The 17,214-nt window shown below is 38.6% G+C and overlaps 1 long non-coding RNA gene across 1 annotated transcript in view; it reads right to left on the reverse strand.

The window, feature by feature from the left end:
- Window positions 1-3,251: 3,251 nt before the first annotated feature.
- Window positions 3,252-17,214, reverse strand: part of LOC116183587 (uncharacterized) — a 30,608-nt gene continuing 16,645 nt past the window's right edge. Inside the window, exons 3-4 of the long non-coding RNA XR_014954981.1 lie at window positions 16,475-16,533; window positions 3,252-15,043 (exon numbers count right to left, since the gene is read on the reverse strand). This is a non-coding gene — a long non-coding RNA (uncharacterized LOC116183587). The remainder of the gene's footprint in view (window positions 15,044-16,474; window positions 16,534-17,214) is intronic.

The raw sequence follows: 17,214 nt of genomic DNA on the forward strand, positions 1-17,214 counted from the left end.
AATAAAACCAAATGAAAACACGGAGAATCCTTTGGCATAGGTATGTAAAAAATGAAAGGACCCACCAAAAAATTCCTTTTACGCTGCCTGGTTGATAGCAGGCAGTCCCAGAGCTAGGTCAGGTTCTGGAGCTGAGTACCTGGAGCACCTGGCAGCCTGGAGCCAGGGATGCTGCTCCAGGGATGCTGCTCCAGTGCTCAGTGCAGCTCATGCCAGAGCCCCAGCAATCAGATCAAGTCAGCAGGAAACCCATCAGATGGGCAGCTCGCAGCAAAACCCAGAGGGCTGCAAGAGTGGAAAGGCAGCAGGGGAGGAGAGCAAACAAGAGACGCTGAAATCGCAAACAGCCAGAACAAACAGCGGCAACGGGGAAGAGCAGTTTAAGAAACAAACACAAAACTGAACCACACAAGGCTTTATTAGCAAGACAAAGCACAGAGAGCTTCAGGCAGGCTGAAAGGCAAGCAGGAGTTAGTGATGGATTTCAAACACTCGGCTCCAGAATAAAATTAATTCAGCAAATAAAACCTGTCTCTGGGAAGGAGATTATTTTATCACCTATTTTATATTTGTCCTAATGCTATCTGATAGAGATTAAAAATTCTGAAAATCATTCCAAGAAGAGAACCTGACAGAAGGATAAGTCAGCTGGTGAGCCAAATAACCTGCTCAGCAAAGAACCATTGGAGATTATTAATAAGAAGCATCCAGAATAGAAGTGTGACTTCACAAAAACCTCTGTTTTAAGAAGAGACCAATATTACCTCTTTCAAAATAAAGGAGAGGTTCTCCTTGTTTTTTTTTCAATTAAGCTACAGGATGAGGTACCTCTTATTAGACCCTACAAAACAGCTCATAGACAGTCAGACATTCTTCCAGAATGATTGAACTATTTCCTATGGTCAGAGGTATTGATATGGGGTATCAATTCCTGTCTGTTCCAAAAGAGATGGGTTACCATACCCATCAGGACATTCTCCTTTCTCCTCATGGATAATGGAGAACATAATGAAGTTGTAGAGGACAATGCTAAACTGGATAATCCTGCAGCATGTGAACCACCTTAGCTGAGAAGAGACCTTCAAATTGCTGTGTCAAAAGCTGACACCAGAGCTGAGTGTGTCCTTAGCATGGAAACTGGAGCCCTCAGGTGAATACAAACCACTAAGCCTCATGTTCACACGTATTTTCTCTCTGGCTCACTGAATCATAAAGGATTTTCTGCCTAAAATAACCCAGGTCAAGGGAACTCCTTGTATGTGAGAATAGATTCTGAACTGGTTCAGACCTCAAGTGTTGTGGGTGAATGCTTTAACTGTGAACAAGTAAACACAGAGAGAGATTTTTGTACCAGCAGCCCTTCAGCTCCCTGCTCTGAATGCAATAAGCTATTTTTGGGTGGGGGGAGCGGGACAGGTCTGTTGTTTGTTTTTTTAATTGACCTCTATTCTTGAGGCAAGTCAAGTAGGGCATGAGGAGAAGGTATGGTGCTCCATCTCCCCTGTGAAGTACAGGAGAAATAGCTACTCTTTATGATGGCAGAGTCTGACCAGGTTATCTTTGACCTGAAAGACACGCTTCCCACGAGGCAGGATTTGCCAAGTGCCTCCTCACGTTTCATACAATGTTTACATCTCATTTGTAGCTTTCCCATTATTGGCAAGACAGAAAGGTTCAATAAGGAGGTCTCTAACCAGATAAAATATGAAACCAAATCACAACGTTGCAAGTTCAGTGTGTATGTTAATCAGAATTTTCAGAATTAATTTAATCAGAATTAATGTTTTCTCTAGTCTTTTCTGACACCTGTAGGAAAATAGGAATTGTTGAGAGCAGAGGGCAAATATCACTTCTGCATATTCCAAGACAAGCAGTGACCTGTGGGAATTCAAAGAGTGCTGCCACACAGCCTGAGTGGAAGGCTTTGAGGAAGGATGACTAAAAAAACTTCCCAGATTCTGCAATTAGCCATGTTATAATGACTGTTAAGCCTGCTTCTTTCTGCATTTCTGCATATGCACAGATTCCACTCTCTGCTTCAAAAAAATTACCTGTTAGCACTGGTTACTCACTAACAAACAACCAATATATGTGATTAAAAAGAATTTCATTGTGGCATCAATTCTCTTTAAAAGGAAAAGGAGGGGTGGGCAGAGGAAGAGAGGGAGAGAGAGATGCTGTAAGTTCAGAAGCAAAACACTGTTATTATTCTGAAGCAGGAATGACATCCTTGCATTAACACAGCATGAAATCATGGTAGCAATTTTCATGCTGTATTATTTTGCTTTTGTCAGGTCACCGATTTTCAATTTCATCAATGCTATATGAAACTGAGGAAGATAATATAATGAAAAGCATCCACTCGGAGGCCAATACCAAAGCAAGTACACGTTGCTTTTTTTTGTGAATTTAAACCAACCAATCCACACACAGAAAATATGTGTTATTTTTGTCCCCAAGTAACATAAATACACCAAACCCAGAGGTTACAAAAAAGACAATATAAAAAAGTAAACCTGATACATTACTAACTGTATGTTGCTATGGTTTACAGGTTGATCTTTACTTTTCTCTAACATGCAAAATAGACAAAGTATAAAGCAAAAAGCTACAGCAGGCTTTGTTTACACTGATCTAAACCCATGTTTTTGGGCTTTTCCCAGGCATAATTTATTTAAAGTGAATTTACCATTTAAATAATCTCAGATTTAGCTTACTGATACTCATCACCCAGCTGTCCTTCTGTGTTTTGACTGTACCATTACAATTGCTCTGAGGTCTCCTAAACCACAAGTTATGGAAAGATACAGGAATAAGAGTGAGACATAAAGTGAGTGTTATTTTCAAAGCAAGCCCACCAAGCCCCACCCATGAGGATGCCACTCCAGGAAGAAAAGCTCTCAGAGCTGCATTTGGGTAGCAGAGAAGTGCTTAGAGATCCACTTCTCCATTTGGAAGCATTGATGAGGTACTTTGCCTAGAGAAGGGAGGAAGGGAGAACAAAAACCAAGGAGCTATCACGTAAAAAATATACAAATGTATTGTAAATGCAGGGGAACCCAATGGGAAGAAATGATGATGACTGACTCATGAATTATTTATTTATTATAACTATGCTAAAATACATTAATATACTATATAAAAGGAGGATACTAAAACTACATACTTTAACACAAGTCGTGACCCTCTCTGAGAGCCCAGCCCCAGGTGGGCTGGATTGGGTTGGGTTGGATTGGGTTGGCCATCAGGCTCAAACAATCCTCACCAGAATCCAAGCAATCACCCCAGGGAAACAATTCTCCAAACACATTCCACATAGGAAAAACAAGGAGCAGAAATAGAAATTGTTTTCTCTTTAATTTCTCTCCGTGCACCTCAATGAAAAATCCTGAGAGGGAGAGAAATGTGCTGCACACAAATGGGTTTGGAGTTGGGCATCTTGGCCATGAAGCACGTCAGTGTCTGCTTCTCTAATTTTCAACTGTTTCATCAGGTTCTAAATCCCTGAGCACTTACCTGAGCATCCTCAGAAAGCCTCAACCCAAGAAACTTTCTTATGAAGGAGGTGCCAAACTTTCAGTTTTCCTCTCAGGCATACCCCTGTGTAAGATCAGAGGGGATTTTCCAAGGAGATATGTGCAACTTATTTTCTCAGAGAGGACTGGAAGCCCCTAAGTTCCTTCCCCAGTGGAGGAAAAGGGCAGCAGGGAGAGGGATGCACCCAGTCCTACTGCCTTTGTGGTCCAGTTGTATCCACTGCAGGCACACCCCTCACTGACCCCAGTCCTGCTGCTCTCATTCCCCAGAACTCTCCTGAAGCACTGAAGAAATCCAAGTCATTTGGATTTCTGGAAGGGACACAATGCCCAGCCCTATTGTGGATGGTGAGGAACACAGCCTCCTGAGAGGGCAGCAGCACCTCCACCTTCTTTGTAAGAGTTGAAACGTGAGCAATTGCTGTGATATCCTCCATTGTCCTACAAATAATGGCAGCCATATGTTTCCCCTATTAAAATGCTGCGGGAGTAAATTAGACCTTCCATGATTTTTTTATAAAACTGGATCCTTCCCATGGCTATTTGAAAATAATTAGTCCTTCTTCAACACTGAATGATTAAAATGTAACTAACACCACACTTCTTTCACACGATCAATGTTGGTACAATGAATAGTGCATGAATTAATAATGTCTAGGCACTTTTTCTAATTGTTTCCTAATGTTCTGTTATTATATATTCATTTGATATTCACTGCAATGCTAGTGAGCACCATTTTTTAAAATTTGTTCCACAAAAAAATCACACTGTTTGCCTTTGCTTTCTGCAAAAGAATTAAAAGAATGAAGTGCAATCACCTGATTTCTGTCAGGTGAGGTGCCAGGTGACAGGAAAAGGAGAAGCACTGCACCCACCTTTGATGGAGAGACTTCATCAGTGGGCAAGGGGAGCACTACACGTGTCAATTATCTGGATTTCTGTTAAAAAAAAAAAAAAAAAAAAAAACACAAAAATACCCCACATCAATTGCAACACATTTTTTCCAAGTGTGTAAATCCCTAGGTGTTATTTTTCTAGCTTCTATGGTGTCCAAATTTTCCAGGTGGCATCAGATTTCTTATTATGAGCTGCCTTTCTTTGTTTTCAGACTGTCAAGGATGAAGAGAAAATCAGGTTAGATTGTTCATGGAATTACCACCTTGTCTTTAAACAGAACAAAACATTCTAATAACACATATTAGCAAGCCACACACTTAGGAGGAAAAAATTAAAAGCATTGTGTGGAAACACATTCTTTAAAAGCACCTGAATGTGATATAAGTAACAAATGTGATATCCAGAGGAGGGTGTGCAGCACTTGTTTTGTTTGTTATTAGGCTTTGCTAGCTTGATCATAACTCCCAGCACAAAATCTACTAAGACAGATCACTCAAAACAATACCACAGAGTATTTTAACACAAATAAAACATCTACCTTTTGTGGAAAAGCTAAAAAACAAAAAAAATACGAAATGTGAAATGGAATTGACTCCAGGCTTTCTTTTGTGCTGTTGTCCATATCTTCAAAATACCTTATCAAACAAAAGAAAAAAAAAAGTGCTTACATCAATATTTTATTGAAATTCTTTCAGGGAAGACTTACATGCATTATATTTTCAAGATGAGATGCAGACTATTTTACTTGCACCAGAGAGCAATATATTGGATGATAGCTGACATTTGACTCCCAGGGTTTTTCTTTTATGAATCAAAATTCATTTATGGATAGTAAAGTAGAAGAGTGTGGCTAAGAAATCAATAAAAATGTTCTGTATTCTAGTTATGGAACATAGAGATAACCTTAAATCAACATTAAAGATGCTGGCCTGTGTAAACATTGACAAAGCCAAAGGAATTATTTTAAATAATAGACTCCAACAAGCAGGTATCAACAAGCTCTGTTAGTGGAGATTGCTGCCATCATTTATAGTGGTTCTAATTTATTCAGCATGTGAAAATGATCAGTGCCATGCAGATGATGGCCTAATTTATAAAAAAAAAAATAATTCAAACTATATGACAACGTTCATCTTTCCTCTAAGAGCTCTAAAATTAAAAAAAATACCCTTTAAATACATACCATTTATTTGCTGGCTCACCCCAGCTCCATGCCAGTTGACAATAGCAGTTTTGCTTTTATTTTCCTTATTGGCAATGACCACACAGAAATTACACTGCTGAACACACATAGCCCATGCATTAATAAATGCATAAATCAGCAAAGCCCATAAAATGAGTAGAACAAAGCCCTCATAGTTTTTAGGTGAAACAGTTTTTACAAACAGGCCCAACTGAAACAAAGAATCAATATCACCAGAAATAAAGAATGAGACTCATTCCAAACATTCCATTTGATATTTTTTATCAAATACTAATTCTAGGAAGACATATTCTTCAACTTTGGGTTTGAAACATTCTGTTTCTGGAACACAGGAACGTAAGCTAAATCTTTAGGCATTAAATAAAATCAATACAAAAAAAAAAAACAAAAACAAAAACAAGAAAAAACAAACCCTATTTACACTCCATTTTACTTCAAGGATTTTATTTTTTTTTTTTTAAACTTTTGCCTGTTTGCATACCAATGTGGAATTTTTCCCTGATTCAACAGGCTGTTTGAAATAGACCTGTTCTTGAGACCTCTCAGGTAGGGCTTTAGAACATCCACTTAATTTTCAGTTTATTCAGAAACAGTTCCATTCTATTACCCTAAATGATCATGTGTACTGCAGGAATACCTACAAGTATACACTTCATGACTGCAGCACATATCTTATTTATTGAGTCCTCTAAGAGGTGTTAGCACATATTGCTAACAAGGCTCCAGAACCTACACTTCTGAGAATATAAGATTTTTAGTAAAAAAGTCATATCTCTCTCTGTCATATATATTAAAAAAAACCCTTAAATATGCAACTTTAATGTACCCCAAAGACAAAAGCTAGACTCAAAGAAAAAAAAAAAAATCCAAAATGTCTTTTTATCTTATGTTTTAAGCCATAGACCTGATTCTTCCACATTTAGCAATATTTGCAATACTGTTTATTCAAAATGTCAGGAAATCTTTGCCAGCAGGATCAACACAATGAGAATGAGGAATAAAACATGTCCAGGCAAAAGAAAGTGCTTTCTCTCCCCTTAGTCTGATGTTTTACTAAGAAATCAAAATATGCTTATTACTCTCTATTGGGAAATGCATATCCATTTCACCTTTATTTTATGAATATTTACTTAGCTGAATACCTAGTGCTGCTAATCCATATTTTATGAATATGCGTATACACACACAAAAGCTACATGGAAATTGTTTTCCTTATAACATAAAAGAACTTTTTCTCTTGGTGAGCATTTATTATTTTGATCAGGGAGAAGAGATAAACCCTGTCACCAGCCCAAAATATATATCTGAATCTTGACAAGTTTTTAACGCTACTTCCAAGCCATGGATTAATTTTTTTGCTTTCATATTGTACTTTTTGAGGCAGAAAAGGAGAGACTTTTTCCTTTCATCTTTTATTTTGTCCTTTATTCTGCCCTTACCTATGTTATCTTTAGTGAATAGTAATACATTTCATAAAGATAACCTAATTATTTTCAGGACAATAAGCAGCAAAATGCCTCAGTGACTGAAGATAAAAATGCTTACCTTTTCACCACCCCCATCATGTGATATTTTTATATCAGCTATTTTCCTTTGCAAGGGTGCAGGGAGAAGCATCAGAAGCATTTTGTGCTCACATAGGAGAGAATAACTCAATATATGTATTTCAGAAACCATTTCTCAGGATCTTTCAATTCCATTTATTTCAAATAGCACTGCCTCAAGAGTAATAAATATACAACTGCCTGGGGACAAAACAAAGTGTTTAATCTTGATGCAAGAGGTTGCACAGTTGTTAAACAAGAGAACCTCAGAATTTGTTTCTATTAGACAGAAGGAGAGAAGAATTTTATTCAGGATACTTTCTTCCAACCAAAAGAATTAAGAAAAGTAGGTAGATTTTAGCAATAAAGATATTAAATAAATGTATATAGTATGAGGGGTTTGTATGCTGACCTTAAAGCTGCCTCTTTAACTTAGCAGGAGGCAGATCAGACAGGAAAAATCAGCATATTTTGTAATGGAGCTGTGTGTAGACACTGATGCATAAATCTTTGTTGAGGAACAAAATATGGGAGTAGTGCTTCCTTTACAAAAGTCTCATTTTTATCCCATTGCAGTGTATCACCACCATGAGCACCTACATATGTTCTTGCTTTGTTCAGCTCAAAAATACCATCCAGGCATTAAAATTGTTGCTTGGGCCTTTCGCATTTGTATTTATGTATTCAGGAATACCCTAAAGTGAGTCATTTTTTTCAGTGCTGTTACAGTGATTTAACCATTTAACTTTCATCTAAAGTGAAATTTTTAGTTTAAAAAAGGAGGAAACTGTCTCAAAAGACAAGAGAAACACCCACACTTTCACTTGAAAGGTGTTTTTAGAAGTGTCACTGTTTTGTCTAGTCATCCCAGCATACAACCTGTGTCCCAATGAACTACTTCTAAATTAACAACAGATAGCTAAAGAAGCTTAAAATGCAATATTATTGTTTAGTTTGGGTGAAGCAGTTCCAGTGTATAGAAATATGAATTTATCTGATTGTATTTTGGTGCACCTGAACAAGCCATAGGTTTTTACTCCAAGAAAAGCAGGTTTCAACAATGCTTTTCCTAATTCACTGCTCTAGCTGAAGGCGACCCACTAGTTAGTATGGCAAGACATTAATTCTGACCAGAAATTCTAGCCTGTAAGATCCTCCACAACACCACTGCTCAATCAGACATCCATGTGCCACCAAACTGGAAACTCGGGTTCTTTCCAAGAAAGCAAAGATGACAGCAACTAATTAATCAGGAAAAATCTGGATTGGCAAAGCCCAAAACATTTATTTCAAAGTGGACAAAGTGGATCACAAAAAGATAAATTTAATTTTGGAGCTTTCTTTTTAGAAATAAATACTTATTTTTTCCCCTAGCAAGGGTGTATAATTGCAAGTTTTAGGCAAACAGAGCTAAAAAGGAAAAATGAATTAATGATGACACTCCTTAAATAATGGTTATCTTCAATCTGATGCTTTCATCTCAGCCATAAAACATTGTAAAAGGCTTGAGATGAGACAACAGGGCAGCTAAATTCATTGAAAGACAAATTAATGAATGGCATCAATGATGTAAGCTTACAGAACTCATGCAAGCTTACAGAATAGCAAATAATTGAGACCCAAAAGCTAAAAGTTCAGCAGGCAAAGATGAGAGTAAAGCTTACAAGCCTTTCTCCTTAAAGAAGACAATGTGATCCATGACATCTGAATACCAAAATAATGGTTCAGCACTCCTCACCTCTCACAGAGAGATTTTCTCTGAATGTTGCTATGCACTAGCCTACGAGTAAGAAAAGCAAAGCTGCTTCTCCTCCACATGAACTACAGTTCAAACACCAAGTTGGGAATGCATTGGTGGGAAGACTCTGGTTTGGTTTGCATCTAAATTTGCCTAAGTTATAATTATTTGTGTCTTGTCCTAAAAATAAACAAAAAAAATTATTTTTTTTTGCATTAGCTAAACCTGATTTAAAAAAAATAGTATTTGAAAGTGTAATTTTGAGGAAGTACTACAACAAAATAAAAAGTTTTCCTTTTTTTTTTTTTTTAAGAAAATACATATATATGTATATAAATATAAAATTATGTTCGTATAGAGAAGAGAAAAAAATCATTAAGTTGATATTTACTTGGGCCAAAAAAATGAGATTAAAAGAGTCCAGGGTGGATGATAAACAACCTTTAGACTAAGGGCAAATTGTAGACTGTGAAAGTAATGTGATTCAGTTAAAAAAAAGCCTGCAGCCCAAGGTATCCTTCTTACAGGTGATATCACTACTACCACTAGCACAGTATCAGTTTCTGGTGCCAGTCCAAAAGAAAATGAGAAGAGAGATCTGCAGCAATAACACAGGTATGTGCAGCCACCCAAAGAAAATACAGCTGCACTACACTGCACAGCTGGTAGAACATCACTCTGGATTGGTACAAACACAAATCCAGAATTACCCTCAGTTCTTCCAGGCACGGCAATCTCAGCATCATCTTTTTGCAGAGCTAATTTCAAATGCCCGCCAAGCCCTGAATTGCTAGAATAAATGTTGATATTGTGCTAAATCTTCATCAGCAGGGAGATAAACTTTTATTGCATCTCCAACATTTTCAGTGTAAGTAAAGCAAAAGGACATCTGGATAGGGGGATGCACGTGGGCTTTAATTCCCCAAAACTGTGCTGCAGCAGGCAGAGATTTCTGACAGCTGCAGGGACACCATGCTGCATCACTGTGAGAGGGAAGCACAGGCACTGTGTGTAAAATTCAACCTCAGTTTTAGGGGTGCTCTTGCCCTGTTATCTTAGATTGGTGACTGACATGGTGCTTAGTCCCAAGCTAATCAGACTGCCACCTCCCTTGCCTGTTGGCCTCCTCTAAAATTGACTGCAAGCTGCAATTAAGCAGAGAAACCAGTGCTGGAAATGACCTTTAGCCTGGCCTTAATGGGGTGTGTGCTGCTAGGTTCAGTTCCACCTCTGTCTTGGCCTTCCTCACCCCCTCCCTGTACTGTACTTCATCTCTATTTTCTTCCCAGGGCACCTGTGCCAGCTTCTACTCTCTATTCCTAATTTCCTTCTTTCCCTTCAGCTTGATCAGCCTGTCCCTACTGAGCCATGCCAATGTGTGGCAAGCACATTTCTCTCACTCTCAGGATTTTTTCATAGAGCAGCACAGAGAGAAAGAAAGAGAAAACAATTTCTATTTCTGCTCCTTGTTTTTCCTATGTGGAATGTGTTTGGAGAATTGTTTCCCTGGGGTGGTTGCTTGGTTGGATTCTGGTGAGGATTGTTTGAGCCTGGTGGCCAATCCAACCCACCTGGGGCTGGACAAAGAGAGAGGGTCACAAGTTATGTTAGAGTAAGTAGTATGTAGTTTTAGCATCCTCCTTTTATATAGTATATCCTCTCCTTCCTCCCCTGGAAGGAGGATTTAGGATTTTTGGATTTTTGTTTGCTGCCTATACTGTGTGCATTGGTGTAAAAGCACCTCAGCTGGGCTGCTGGCTGTGTCACCTTCCCACAGGAACACCCCTTAATTCCTCTGAGATAATTCCCTGGTGTTTCCCTGCTGGCTATTATCTCAGAATTCTCCCTGGCTCATCTCCTCCGTAGGACCAAGTGGTTGCTGGTTGTTTTGGGTTTTTTCTAGCAATTTTTTTTTACTTATATCTTCTCATGTACATCTCTCCTCATTGGTGAAGTCAAGTGGTTAAAGCTTGAAGGGGAGGTAACTCACACTGCAGTGTCTGCCCTATAAATTTTTCTGTTGGTTCAGGCTGGGGACACACTGTCCAACGTAGGTGACAGATATTGGCACGTTCTTGTAAATCCAGCCCAGGGAGTTTCTGGTATTTAATGTTTGTCACATCCCACTGAGGGCAGAGCCCCACACGCTGCCCTGCAGGACAGAGCTGGGCAGGGCAGCAGAACATGTGAGAGATCAACAGAATAAACAACCTGGAAACCAGCACAGACCAATTATGGCTTCTGCTTTGGCAGCGGGGCTGACACACAGAGACTTTCTGCAATTTTGGGATCATCAATAGCACAGATTCTGACAGTCTCCTACTTCCAAACCATTCCCCAGCGTGGAGCAGAGTGCTACAAGCTTTGACTATGTCGACTCACTTATTCCAGCCTGGCAGTGCAGGACTCTGTTCCCAGCTGGATCTGTTTGGAAAAGCAGCATGCCAGAATCTCTGAGTGCTTGGGCTGTGTCTGGGCAGCCAGGCTCAGCTCAGTGACACCAGTGAACTTCAAGGTGTGAACTTTTTGTGCTCCTGCCCTGTGGAGCAAACCCTCCCCTGCTTGTCTGCCTCTCACACTTTTCTCTGCCATGTGATGCTGAGTCAATTTACCTACAGGTAGTGCCTTCCTGCATATTTCCTCTGACCAATCAGAGGAAAAAAAAAAGTATTAATGAGGCACTGGAATGGCTAATAAAACCAGAATTACTTGTCCTGCTTCAGATCTCAGGCAGTTACTGATCTGGAGACATTAAGACATCTCCCTGCAGAAGGACTCTATAAATATCTCGACGGGTGATTTCTAGCTGCCTTTGAAGTGTCAGGCACTTTACATTACCAGAGATTCCTCTGCATTAGGCAGACAGATGTGATATAACATATTAATCCCAAGAGGTGGATTGCTCTATCCCCTTTTGGCACCCTCCTAAAACTCAGCAGAAAGGAGTGAACTCAAAGCAAACTGCTTTGAAGATGTTTGTTGTCACTTCATCCATTGAGGGAGGAATGGTGTCAAAGCCAAACGCTGCGTGGCTGGAATCTGCAGGACAGCCTACAGCAGTGCTCAGTGCTATTTCTGCCATTTGGTCTGCCACTACAAGGGCTCTCCGAGTACAAACAGTGAAGATTTGTGCCACATTTGCAATTTTTTTCAAGAGAAAAAGCTTAACGTCAAACCTGGGATCAAGGTGCTGCTGGGTTAAGACACTGCAACAACAAAGGGTTGACTCAAGCCAGAAGAGATCTCACTACAAATAATGGTCTTTTTGCCACAGAGGTCTCCAAAAAGGAGCCAGAGGAAGAAAAAAGGCAAATGGCTACATGCTGCCTTGCTGTGGTTACCCTACAATTCCTCTGAAGATCTGCTCTATCACAACTACCAAAGGCAACAAGGTAGGAAGGGGAAAAGATCCTTCTGCCCCAGCCACATTGACACGCACGAGCACAAGCAAAGAGCACTTAATCCCAGCAGAAACCACCTGCAGCACAGTGCACACCATTCAGGGGTTTATTGCCTGTGATTGTTTGTGAAAGAGATATATTTGGGTTTTGTGCTGCAAATGCAAAACTAAAATTCCGACAGGCTCTATAGACTTACAGTTGCTATACTCAAAGTGCATCTGTGTTTATGAAGCACAAATAATAGAAGCCTTTGCCTCTTTTTTTCCTTGAGATAGGAAAAGGCACTTAAGCCCCTGTTTCCAAAGGTATTTCTGTCTTCTTAACTCCCACTGAACTTGGTACTTGACTGCTGTAGAGAAGCTGACATTTAGGTTTTATCTAGACAATTTCTGAAAATACCTTCAACTCCCTGGAAAGTAAAGGAACAAACATTAGTGGCATCTCCTAAAAATGGAGAATATTTGAGGAAGTCAGGAATAATCCGAAAGAGCCAAGCCTAAAGCAAGTTTGGAGGAATGATGCCAGTTTAGAAAAACAAGAACAGTTTAAGTAACACAGGGAAATGATAAAGCTACACTAGAAAATGAAAATAAACAACAGTGAGTACACATTGTTTAAAATTTACCTTGACTGTATATATTTTGATTATGGCTATTCACACCAAAATCAGCTGTAGGCTGGATTTTACTTGTTTACTTAAATTGAGATGGTTAAAAGCACATATCATTTTATTCTCTTTACAGAAACAAATAAAATAATAAATAAAAAAAAAAGTAGAGTTTGAAATTATCACATAAAATTTCCAAAGACTTCTACAGATGTTTTTCGCTGCCTTTATACTCTTACTTCATTTTATGAGTCACTTGTGATACTTGATCAGCTCTACTTTGCTTTGTATTTATAAAAAAAGAATAGAGTGTCAGCTTTATGTCATGGTGGTGGATGCATCTATATCTCTTCACTTGCATGCAATCCAGCTCAGCACCTATGACCTCGTGTCCTTCTTTTTTCACAGCAGTAATACAGTTCAATCACAACCAGACAACTTTACAAGACTTTCAGAATATCTACAAAATATGTGGTCCTCTCTCTCCTTTCTTCCTCCCCATCCTTAATTGAAAATTGCTATTTGTTATTTATACAAAACATTCTGCAATGTGTACCTGGGTGATAGGAAGAAAGGAGAAAACAAGCTCTAGCAACCACATGAAATGTATGTGCCAGTTAATTGGACATTTCCCAACACCTGCATTAAAATTATTTGGAAGTTGTTAGGGAGTGAATTGTTCTATGAGTAAAGAAAATCCAAAACAAACAAACAAAAAACCAAAGCAAAGAAAACAAGCAACCAAAAAAAAAAAAAGTAAAAAGAAAATTTTTAGCCCTTCGTTTCTTATGTAACAGGTGTTCAAAAAATAAGTAAGAACAATGCTACTTAGTCCCTCAGTTCATCACAGGAAAAAAAACCCAAAACAAAAAAACCACCAAAAAAAACCAATAAAATCCCCACAAAAACCTGCTAGTTCCTTTAGGTTGAAACTTATTTCCCATCAGGTTTGTCAAACATATCCCTCACATTAGATGAGACAAGAAGTCCTTGTGAATGGATCAGTAAGCTCATTCAAACTATTCAAATAACTTCTACAAATGTCAAGTTTTAGAAAACAAGAGTCTGTGCAGAATATGCCTCCACCATTTCACTTCACAAAATATGCTTCAGAACATGATCCTCTGATGCTGTTTTATTAAAACCACAGCACTGGCAATCACTGCCAAGAAATGATGCTGATCTGAAAGCTCTAGCTGTAAAAAGCAACACCTTCAGAGAGGAGGAATATTTATTATTAAAAAGTGCTACAAAACCCTGTGATGTAAAAAAGAAAGCTGTGTGCATTCTTAGAGAGAGCTGCCATAATCCTGCTGAGGGACATTTGTGTGCCTAGCTCAACTACCCGTGTAAGGCTGGCCAAATGTTTGATTAAATTCTCAGAGTAAGCTCTGGATCCCCACACAAAACTCTGGTAAACTGTTCTTAATGTTAACCAGGTGTCCAGAAGCAGATGAGTACCCTTCTGAGGAGTCCTTTTAATATAACAGTTTAAAGTAAATAACCACTTTGAAGTTTAATATAAAGAGAGGGTTTGATTTGTTGTTGTTTTTTTGGTTTTTTTTTTTTCCCTAAAGCTCAGTGCAACTTAAAAGCTACATTAAATTAAGCAAATTGAGGCTGAGGGGTGTTGAAGTTGTATGGAAAAATAGACTCTTATTACACTGATGGGAATGCACTTTCAAAAGAGAGATGTAATTTTATCATGAGCTACAGAAATCAAAGTTTTGGTCTGGTTTTTATTTCTTGATTTTGTTCTTTGCTTCACATGTGGTTTGGGTAGGAGTTTTATTTGGGTGGGTAGGTCTTTGGACTTTTTCAAACAGACTTAAAATTTTCATATGGCCATTCAAATCTATACTCAAGGTGTTAGACTCACAGAAGAAAAAAAGCATACAAAATTCAGGATTACATAGAACAAAACCAGATAAACTATTTTTCACATACAAAGGCAAAAAGCTTCTGCCTTTAATCGCAGCCATAGGTGCTGGGAGTTCAGAAGCCCCGTGAACCTGAAGCACTGAGGAACAGGTTGACCAAGAACCATCTGATAACTCACCAACTGCACCCATCCAAGTTGGGATCTCCTGGCAGGGGACACCCTCCTGGAGCAGCTCTGTGTCAGGAAAAGGAGATGCACAGGACTTTTTTGCTCTTCAGCTTCTTGTTTTATTGTTATCTTATCAAAACTTCAGCACGCTGTCTGCACCAGACTCTGCGTGCAGGAAAACAGCACAAAAATGTCCAACAACCTCGTGCTGCAAGGCTTTTAAATATAATTAAAAACTAAACTACCCAATTAAGAAGTGACACCTAGATTATTTTCTCTCCTAACCCAATAACTGACCCCTAAAGACCCGCAATGAAGATTTTTCTACCCAATTACAAGATACCACCAAAACCCATGCAGAAAAAGGAAGAAGGAAGAAAAAGGAACACGAGACAACACCCTATACCCTCGTTCCCATCTACAACATACTAAAAATCCTAAAACCTAAATTTCTCACCCATGTGATATACTAAGTTACTCTCTGTAATCCATTCCACACTTTTGTGGTCTCTAGTTCATTTTGAGGCTTTGACTTTTTGGGTCAAAGTCAGAGCTTCCCTGGGAGTCAGAGCCCCTCAGGGCAGACAGAGAGATATTCCCCTTGCCCTGGGTTTCCACACAAGTGCTTTATTTAAATTCCACTTTTAATATCCAAAAGATTCTTTCTTTAAGGTCTTTAAGCACCCAGCCAGAATAAATATGGCTTCCAGTTCTAAGCAGGGAGCTTTCTTCTTGCTCACTAGCTTGCTTATGACTATACAATTTAATTAACATTTCTTTAGTACATTTTCTGCCAGATAGCGACTTCTTTCTTCAACTTTGCTTTTCAAAACCACTATATAATAAATCACAAGGGAAAAATCTTTATTTTTAATTTTTCCATTTATGTATTTAATGAACATTATTGAATTTTTGCCAAGTATTTATTGGAAACTTAGAACAAATATCTGTGAACTACTAATTCATTTCTGTCTGTGAGGATGAAGTGTTCTGCTGACACCAGAATTTTAGTAAAAATTAGCTCTTTTATTAGAAATCTGCTCTTCATTTTCAGTAACATTATAAAAGGCTGAGTTTTAAACTAAGCTAAAAATCAAAAGCTGTTTGGTTTTTGCCTTTTTTTTTTTTATTGAAGCTTTTCCATCCTTTGAATATAACAAGTTTTGAGGAAACCTTCAAAAACACAGACAGCAGAATGCCATGCCAGACCTAGTACTAATTAGTGCTCTGCACTGGATTTGGAGTTTTCAGCAACGAGGACCAGCGTGGCCTCTTGAACTGCTTTAGTTGTGCCTGCAGTTCTCCCTGTGAAGCTCACGTTGTGCAGGTGGATTTGCTGCATTTTGATGCACAGCTCCTCAGATCTTTTGGTGCCTTGCTGCTGGGAGGTCTCACTTCCCAGCTGACCCGTGAGAGCTGCACCAGTGGTGCCATTTCCCCACTCCATCAAGGTTTCAATTCCCCCTTGGCACCCTTTGTTCTCAGTTATTAACCCACCTCTCTGACAGAGCTGTTCGTGTTCCATTTGAGGATAGGCATTTTTCAGCTTTCATGCCCTAAATATGAGGAAAAGTGAAATACCAGCACAAACACCAGAAATTTTACCATACTCGCCCCCAAATTTCTCTGTCACATGCCCATTAGAAAGTTCTGGTCAGCAAGTTGGCAGGGATATCCTGAGTGATCAAATGGAATCTACTTTGTCACAGACCTCGAAGGCATGGTATTAGTTGTTTAATTATGAAACACAACTAGACTTCTTTAGACTTCTTCTTTGTAAAGAAGCTCTGTTATTCTCAGAGTATTTCATCCGTAGAGTGAAATATAATTCAGTATTTAGCAGCATTATTTCTTCCTTGCTGATATTTTGACAGGATCAGGTCCATTAAAATAGAGCTTTTAGTGCACAATCCTTTATGTCTGTGTGTAAACTACCATAGTTATCTGACGTTTTCACACTTATAATGTATCTGAAGCATCAATTATAAATCAAAGCATTCAGCATTCAGTAGGTTTCAAATTATGAATGCTCTTGATCATATTTCATCTTACAGCTCCTTTGACAAACTATATGACAAAAGATTTTTTTTTAAAGCCTAATCTTTACTAAATAATTGGCTATGTAATTGTTATGTTTTTGCATTTATGAAAAGGAACTGTGTATTTTCATTCTGAATTCTTTCTAGGCTAAGGAAACCACAAAATCAAAACAAATATTGAAACCACAATTTACTATC

The sequence above is a fragment of the Lonchura striata genome, chromosome 4 (genome assembly GCF_050655825.1).
Source record: "Lonchura striata isolate lonStrDom1 chromosome 4, ASM5065582v1, whole genome shotgun sequence".
Lineage (NCBI taxonomy): Eukaryota > Metazoa > Chordata > Aves > Passeriformes > Estrildidae > Lonchura > Lonchura striata.